This window comes from Nicotiana tomentosiformis, chromosome 6, assembly GCF_000390325.3.
Source record: "Nicotiana tomentosiformis chromosome 6, ASM39032v3, whole genome shotgun sequence".
Lineage (NCBI taxonomy): Eukaryota > Viridiplantae > Streptophyta > Magnoliopsida > Solanales > Solanaceae > Nicotiana > Nicotiana tomentosiformis.
Window position 1 is genome coordinate 43035725 of NC_090817.1, and position 10141 is coordinate 43045865.

A 10141-nucleotide genomic window follows, 5' to 3' on the forward strand; every position below is an offset into this window, starting at 1 on the left:
GATACATAAGAGTATGATGATAGTGCCGGAAACAAAGCTCCGACTATACCTCAAAACATTATACATAAGGACAAAAGATATACAACCCCGAATGAGGTGGGGCTCACCAAGTCAGCTGGGGAGAGGGTGTACCGCTATCAATGATCAAAGCTGCATATTGTGGAACCACCTGCATCCATTTAAGATGCAGCTCCCCTGGCAAAAGGGACGTTAGTACATGTGGGATAGTACTAGTATGAATGATTAAGCACCCTCTCAATAGAACGAATGATAAAACAAGAATGAACAATCGTAAAATCATGGGAGTTTCAAACAATACCCAAAGCATCAAGTTAGGAACAAGACAAGGTTTCAAGTGATTTCCATATTTTAAGTTGGGAGACCTTTAATACCGATAGACCACCGTTTACAATTTTGATTATAATTTCCAACATAGTGACCACCATGTGTGCAGCATGGAATCCGATCACGGCATTATCGGCTAGGCCGTCTCATACGAGACATCAACCACAATCACAAATTTAATTTCAATTTCCAACACAATCACCACCATGTGTGCGACATGGCGTCCGATCACGACCCGACCGGCTAGGCCACCTCATCCGAGACATCATCCTTTTCTATCAATCATCCTATTTCATACCTCTTTCACATCTTTTTATTTCATTGGCACTAGTGGTAACAATTGTAATATCCCCTTTTTGTGTGGCGTGTTGGCCTTATTTCATATTTTATATTTCATGCTCACCTTTTCACTTTCAACCATTATCATGGATTTTCAACAACAAGGCATTTACGTACAAGACACTAAGCATACATGTAAGCAAAAAAGAGTCTTAGATGCATTGAGATTTCTTACACAATTGGCATTAGCTATCATTTGAAACGCAACTTGAGGCCATAGCCATTTAGCTAAGCAACCAATACTTTGAGCACATTACCAAATAGTAGTACAACTTAACAAGAGCATTGAGAATACATATTGAACACAAAAGTCTTTTGACACAAAGTTTATTCGGAATAATCGATTCATAATGAGTAACTTGGGACTTACAATGACATTGTGGGGTTCAATTCTAAGGGAAGAGTTTAGCCAACATACCTCACTTGAGCTTCCTTAAACTCTAAAATGTTACAAAAATCTTAGCAACTTCGATCTATTTCAGAAATATAACAAATTGAACCAAAAATTAGGAAGATGATCATGGTTCCAGCTCATTTGAGCGTTTTATCAAACACTAGGTGTGCATTAAGGTTTCAAGGCCCTACTATGGTGGATTCCATCATCCACCCGTTATCTACCATTTTTAGCCCAATAATCTTCCTACACCCCTAGATAACACATGCATGCAACATGGACAACTCCCATACCCAATAACTGCCTTACTAATTACCTATTTTTAGTTAAATTTTGAAATTGAGGGTTAGGGTGTAGAATCTTACCTCTAGGATGAAGACCTAGTGTGTTTTCCTTGTTAATCTTCCATGATTTGAGTAAGAATTGAGGAACAATTGGTTGAGGAACTCTCTCCCTCTCTACAGCACCTTCTCACTCTCAAAATGTCAGGTTCTTACTTAAGAAATGGTCCATAAAGTCTCTATAACGAAATGGGGTCGGGTTATAAAAATCAAAAAAATGAAGCTCCGAAACACAATCTGTGGTCGCATATGCGATGGCATAATGCTTCTGTGGTCCGTAAAATGGGCCGCGAAATGGCCCTCCGGATCTGGGCACCTTTGCCTGGGTATGCGGCCGTTCTGTGGTCCGCATATCGATTATGCGGTCGCAAAGCGGACCGCAGAATCTCCTCCCGGAATTCCTCATGTCGATCCTGCGATGCAATCTGCAGCCCGCAAAGTAATTCTGCAGCCGCATAATGGACCGCATAATGGCCCACAAATTTTGTTCAAGTTTCTGCTTCACTCTGCGGCCATTCTGCAGTCGCATAGTGGGCCGCAGAAATGTCTTTTTTGCCAATATTTTTCTTTAACTCCCTAGCACACTGTTCGGCCACCACAGAACCTCAAGTTTTAGGTGAAATTTTTTTGGGGCCTTACATCCTCCCCCACTTAAGATCATTCATCCTCGAATGAGGGTCTAAATCTGTCATTAGTACTCAACATGACCCAACTATTACTTCACACAAACTAACAGTCCCAATTTTTGACTAACTCCCCAAATTCCCAAAATTTTCGGCAGAGTTTCCCTTGTAACTGGGCCTTTCCACATGTCAGAGAATCTCAGAAACCAATCCTAACAGCATGTACTAATCCAACGATGCAACATAATATGAAACAACACCAACCGTGGCCTCATAAGCAATATATTACCAGAAAGGAAATATCCTGAGCATAAATTGTACAAGTGATACATAGTTCATAGGAAGCAATTTCATAGAAACTATTACATAGCTATTCAAACAAATGAGGGTACTTCTTTTTTTATTTTTCCTCGGCCTCCCAAGTGGCCTCTTCAACCTGCTAGTTTTTCCATAACACTTTCACGGAGGCAATTTCTTTATTTCTTAGCTTTCGTACTTGCCTATCAAGAATGGCAACTGGAATTTCTTCATAGGTCAGTTCTTCATTAATCTCAATAGTCTCTCCTGGCACAATAACCGACGGATCTCTAACCACCTTCTTCAACATAGACACATGGAATACCGGGTGCACTAATGAGATCTCAGGTGGTAGCTCAATCTTGTACGCCACCTGATCAATCCTCTGAATGATTTTGTACGGCCCGACATACCTCGGACTCAATTTCTCTTTCTTACCAAACCGCATTATACCCTTCATGAATAATACCCAATCATCTTCTTTGAACTCCAAATCTCTGCGACGAACGTCCGAATAGGACTTTTGACGACTTTGAGCAATTTTCAACCAATCCTTAATGACTTTAACCTTCTCCATAACCTGTGCACGAGGTTTGGTCCTATCAATTCCGCTTCTCCAATCTCGAACCACCCAATGGGAGATCTACATCTCCTACCATATAAAGCCTCGAATGGTGCCATCTGAATACTAGCATGGTAACTGTTGTTGTAGGCAAATTCTATGAGTGGAAAATAATCGTCTTAGCTACCCTTGAAGTCAAGAACACAAGCGCACAACATATCCTCAAGCATCTGAATAGTGCGCTCTGCCTGTCCGTCAGTCTGTGGGTGAAAGGCTGTACTAAGATTCGAGTACCCATACCTTGCTAAAATATTTTCCAAAACTTAGCCGTGAACTGTGCCCCTCGATCCGAAATGATAGAAATTGGAGTGCCATGCAACCCGACTATTTCCTTAATATACAACTGAGCATATTGTTCCGCTGTGTCAGTAGATTTAACCGGCACGAAGTGTGTTGATTTCGTGAGCCGATCCATAATAACCCAAATCGAGTCGAATTTGAGAGGAGTGCGAGGTAGTCCTACCACAAAGTCCATGTTAATCTTTTCCCACTTCCACATTGGAATTTTTATGTTCTGCGCCAACCCACCGAGCTTTTGGTGTTCAGCCTTCACTTGTTGACAATTTGGACATCTTGCCACAAAGTTCGCTACGTTACTCTTCATATCGTTCCACCAATAGACTTCTCTAAGATCATAATATATCTTTGTAGAGCCCGGGTTCACGGAATACCTAGAAGTGTGAGCCTCGGTCATGATTCTTTCCTGGAGATCATCCACATTTGGAACACATAGTCGCCCTTGGTACCTTAGTGTACCATCATCCACGGCAAGAGAAAAGGCCATGGTCTTATATTTTCTAATCCCCTCCTTTAACTGTATCAACAATGGATCGTTGAATTGCATCTCCTTGACTTCCACCACAAGCGACGATTCATCCCTATTTTGCACAATCACCCCTCCTTCACTAGAGTCCGCAAGACGAATTCCCAAACTAGCCAACCGATGAACCTCCTTGGCCAACGACTTTTGATATGCCTCCAAGTGAGCCAAACTGCCCATAGATTTTTGGCTAAGAGCATCCGCCACAACATTGGCCTTCCCCGAGTGATACAGGATGTCGATGTCATAATCCTTGAGTAACTCAAGCCATCTTCTCTACCTCAAATTCAATTCCTTAGGTTTGAAAATATATTGAAGGCTCTTATGGTCTGTGAATACATCCACATGGACCCCATACAAATAATTACGCCAAATCTTCAACACAAAGACCACCGTTGCAAGCTCTAAGTCATGTGTTAGATAGTTCTTTTCATGATTCTTGAGTTGCCTAGAAGCATAAGCTATCACCTTGCCATGTTGCATTAATACACACCCAAGTTCGATCCTTGAAGCATCGCATTATACCACAAATGCATCCGTACCCTCTGGTTGAGTCAACACCGGTGCCGTAGTTAATCTTGATTTCAACTCTTGGAAGCTCCTTTCATAAGCATCTGACCATTGGAATTTAACCGCATTCTGCGTCAATTTGGTCAACGGAGAGGCAAGAGTGGAGCCCAAGAAACTGCGAATCTCTGTTGGAGTAGTAGGTCTAGGCCAATTCTTCACAGCTGAAATTTTTCGGGAGTCAACCTCAATTCCTTATCTAGAGACAACATGACCCAAGAACATAACAGATTCAAGTGAAAATTCACATTTCGAAAATTTCGCATATAACTGGTGCTGATACAGGATCTGCAAAACTTCCTTGAGATGATCGGCATGGTCCTCTTGACTCCGTAAATAAATAAGAATATCGTCAATAAAAACTATCACGAAGGAGTCGAGGAAAGGTTTGAAGATCCGATTCATAAGATCCATGAAAGCTGCGGGGGCATTTGTTAGCCCGAAAGACATTACTAGAAATTTAAAGTGCCCATTCCGGGTCCTGAAAGTTGTTTTCGGAATATCCTGCTCCCTGATCTTCAATTGGTGATACCCGGATCTTAAATCGATCTTGGAGAAGTACTTAGCACCCTGCAATTGATCAAACAAGTCATATATCCTTGGTAGTGGGTACTTATTTTTGTTTGTAACCTTGTTGAACTGCCGATAGTCAATACACATTCTTAGCGACCCATCCTTCTTTCTTACAAATAGAACTGGTACGACCCAAGGCGACACACTCGGTTGGATGAAACTCTTCTTTAACAAATCTATCAATTGTTCTTTTTGCTCTTTCAATTCTATCGGTGCCATTCTGTAGTGTGGAATAGATATAGGCTGCGTTCTTGGCATCACATCAATCCTAAAATTAATCTCCCTGTCTGGCGGGATCCTAGGGAGATCATCTGGAAAGACCTCCGGAAATTCATTCACAACAGACACAGACTCAAGTGTAGATGCCTCAGCATCATTGTCCGTAACCCAGACCAAATGGTAGATACACCCCTTGTTAATCATCTTTGTGGCCTTAAGGTAAGAAATAAACCTACCCTTCGGCACCACATTATCCCCCATCCATTCAATCACTGACTCAGTCAGAAATTCAAACCTAACGGTTCTGGTGCGACAGTTAAGTTTAGCAAAACATGAATAAAGCCAATCCATCCCCATTATTACATCAAAATCGACCATCCCCATTCAATGAGATCGTCCATGGTGTCTCTACCACGCACCGTGATAACACAATCCCAATACACCCGTGCGGCCACAATAGACTCACCAACCAGAGTAAATACAGAGAACGGCTCATGGAGCTGTTCCAGTTATATCCCAAATTCCATAGCAACATTGGGAGTAACATAGGACAAAGTAGAACCGGGATCAATAAGAGCATACACATCATGAGATTAGATGGTCAATGTACCTGTGACAACATCTGGAGAAGCCTCCGGACTCTGGCGACCCTCATAGCATAGAAACGACTGGGTCCTCCCAAACTCTATGCACCACCCCTAGATGCACCACGCCCTGCGGATACTAGGGTGCCTCGAGCTGGAGGAGGTGTTGCGGATGTAGTAGCTGCAGAACTGGCTGGCTATGCTGTACCTCTGCCCACACCTTGGCAGGGCGAACAACAATCCCTCTGAATGTGACCCCTCAATCCGCACCCGCAGCATATGGGTAGGTTCATGTAACAAATTCCCAAGTGAATCTTCTTACACCTAGGGCATGGGGGCCTCCGTTGCTGCTGGAATCTCCCATCAGACCGACCCTGCTGGTAGGATCCCTTGTTGCCCTGACCGGGCCTAAAATGACTCCACTGCTACTAAATAGGCCCTGATGGCGGTGCACTGACTGAAGACTGAGCAAAAGACTGGGATGGCACTAATGACCCTCCCCTGAATGTTGACCTGCCACCACCACAAGAAGAACCATCCAAGTTGCCTGCGAACCGAGCCTTACTGCTACCCTCTCGCTCTATTCTGTTCTTCAACTTACGGTTCTCTGTAGATTGAGAAAATCCACCATCTTCCCATAGTTTATATCAGAATTCAAGTCAGCTGTGGCGGCATCATTGATAGCCAATGGGCTAAAGCCCTGCATAAACCGGTGCATTCTAGCCTCCATAGTAGGCAACATATGAATAGCACACTTGTACAAGCGCACGAACTCCATATGGTACTCCTACACACTCTTGCTACCTTGTTTTAGGTTTTCAAACTCAGCAGCATGGGCTGCCTTAGTCTCGGCAGGAAAGAAATGATCCATGAAAGCGTCGGCAAACTCACTCCACCTCGCCTGAGGGCTCCCCTCCTCACGGGAGTCCTCCCATATCTCAAACCAAGAATAGGCCACCCCCTTCAGGCGATAGGAGGCCAACTCCACTCCCTCTGTCTCAGTAGCATGCATTACTCTGAGGGTCTTGTGCATCTCATCGATGAAATCCCGGGGGTCCTCCTAAGGATCAGTACCCGTGAACACTGGAGGATCTAACTGAAGAAACCTGTTCACTATGAAACCAGTAGAGTCCCCTTGATGACTAGCAAAAGTGGGTGCAACATTCGACCTCTGGGCCTAGGAAGCCACTATCTGAGCCAACATCTGTATGGCTCCCCTAAGATCCCCATCAGAAACACTGGGACCGAAAGCTAGGGTTGGAGGTGGAACCAGAATATCAGTTGGAGGATTCATTGCACCTTCATTAGGTGTAGGAACTGGTGCAGCCTGAGCAGGAATAGTAGAACCATGCGGTGTAGTAATTGGGGGAATATCCTCATACCTAGGGTGTTCACCCCCATCATCAATGATAGAATCATCCGCCATTCCTAGGGTAACATCGGCTCCTTGGCCACTTCTTGCCTTCTTCCTAGGTGCTATTTATTGAAAGTTAGAGCAATGTACAAGTTAAAGGAGGAACAATCGTACAATCAACTTTATTGCACGATCTAGAATATCAAAGAAGGGTATTATTCCTAAATGCCCAAGTAGCCTCCTAATTATAGATGTGGTCGACAACACACAGATAAGAAGGACTCTACTAGACACGGTTCCGAGATATCCTAGGACACTTTAAAATCTTAGGCTCTGATACCAAGTTTGTCACGCCCCGACCTCGGGGAGCACGCCCGATGCTCAACCGAGATAACCCAGCCGAGCAAACCTGTACAATACCTTCTACCCGAACTCACTCATGAATAAAGAGAAGATCTATTTCATTAATTAGACAATGAGGAGATTCATATGAACAACAACACCAATTCATTATCAGCAGTTTCATCATCTATAAGTTTCAGAATACATATACTTTCATAGTTTGATGTGGAACGTGTGATGCAGTTACCAAAATTACTAGTTTGACTTTCCCAACACCGGCATACCACCCACACAATGTCTACGGAGTCTCTAATAGATACAAAAGAGTACGATGATAGTGCCGGCAATAAGGCCCCGACTATAACTCAAAACAGAATACATAAGGACAAAAGATATACGACCCCGAATGAGGTCTCACTAAGTTAGCTGGGGAGAGGGTGTACCACTATCAACGATCAAAGCCACCTATTGTGGAACCACCTGCAACCATTTAAGATGCAGCATCCCCGGCAAAAGGGATGTTAGTACATGTGGAATAGTACTAGTATGAATGACTAAGCACCCTCTCAATAGAACAAATGATAAAACAAGAATGAACAATCATAAAATCAATGGGAGTCTCAAACAATACCCAAAACATCAAGTTAGGAACAAGACAAGGTTTCAAGTGATTTTCATATTTTACGTTGGGAGACTTTTAGTACCGATATGCCACTGTTTACAATTTCAATGACAATTTCCAACACAGTCACCACCATGTGTGCGACATGGCGTCCGATCAAGACCTGATCGGCTAAGCTGTCTCATACGAGACATCAACCACAATCACAATTTCAATTTCAATTTCCAACATAATCACCACCATGTGTGCGACATGGCGTCCGATCACGACCCGATCGGCTAGGCCGCCTCATCCGAGACATCATCCTTTTCTATTAATCATCCTATTTCATACCTCTTTCACATCGTTTTATTTCATTGGCACTAGTGGTCACAATTGTAATATCCCCTTTTTGTGTGGCGTGTTGGCCATAATTCACATTTTATATTTCGTGCTCACCTTTTCACTTTCAATCATCATCATGGATTTTTAACAACAAGGCATTTACGTTCAAGACACTAAGCATATATGTGAGCAAACAAGAGTCTTAAGTGCATTGATATTTCTTACACAATTGGCATTAGCTATCATTTGAAATGCAACTTGAGGCCATAGAATTTAGCTAAGCAACCATTACTTTGAACACATTACCAAATAGTAGTACAACTTAACAAGAGCATTGAGAATACATATTGAACACAAAACTCTTTTGACACAAAGTTTATTCGGAATAATCGATTCATAATGAGTAACTTGGGACTTACAATGACATTGTGGAGTTCAATTCTAAGGGAAGAGTTTAGCCAACATACCTCACTTGAGCTTCCTTAAACTCTAAAATGTTCCAGAAATCTTAGCAACTTCGATCTATTTTAGAAATATAATAAATTGAACCAAAAATTAGGAAGATGATCATGGTTCCATCTCATTTGAGCGTTTTATCAAACACTTGGTGTGCATTAAGGTTTCAAGGCCCTACTATGGTGGATTCCATCATCCACCCGTTATCTACCATTTTTAGCCCAATAATCTTCCTACACCCCTAGATAACACATGCATGTAATAGGGACAACTCCCATACCCAATAACTGCCTTACTAATTACCTATTTTTAGTTAAATTTCGAAATTGAGGGTTAGGGTATAGAATCTTACCTCTAGGATGAAGACCTAGTGTGTTTTCCTTGTTAATCTTTCAAGATTTGAGTAAGAATTGAGGAACAATTGGTTGAGGAACTCTCTCCCTCTCTACAACACCTTCTCACTCTCAAAGTGTCAGGTTCTTACTTAAGAAATGGTCCATAGAGTCTATATAATGAAATGGGGTCGGGTTATAAAAATCAAACAAATAAAGCTCCGAAACACAATCCACGGTCGCATATGCGATGGCATAATGCTTCTGTGGTCCGTAAAATGGGCCGCAAAATGGCCCTCCGGATCTGGGCACCTTTGCCTGGGTATGCGGCCGTTCTGTGGTCCGCATATCGATTATGCGGTCGCAAAGCGGACCGCAGAATCTCCTCCCGAAATTCCTCATGTCGATCCTGCGATGCAATCTGCGGCCCACAATGTAATTCTGCGGCCGCATAATGGACCGCATAATGGCCCACAAATTTTGTTCAAGTTTCTGCTTCACTCTGCGGCTATTCTTAAATGTCTTTTCCTGCCAACATTTTCCTTTAACTCCCTAGCGCACTGTTCGACCCAAAAAGTCTTTTTCTGCCAACATTTTCTTTTAACTCCGTACCATCACCAGACATATTAGCCTACCTCGCCACCACAGAACCTCGGGTTTTAGGTGAAATTTTACGGCGCCTTACACTTACCATGTTTCCAAGTCCTCTCTCAGCCCTCAAACCACACTAATAGCCTCAAAATAACGCCGAGCAACCCCAAAAGTCGTACAAACTAATCAATATATGCTCAAAAGTTCATAAATCATATATTAGAGTAACTACCCAACCCAAATTGAAAAGTTCCTAAAAGTCACCCCTAGGCCCACGCGGCCGAATTCCTGAAATTTTCATAGATAATGTTACCCATGACCTTACGAACTCAAATATATAATTTCTACTTAATGTCATAAACAATTTTGTGGTCTAATCCCATTTTTACCAAACCC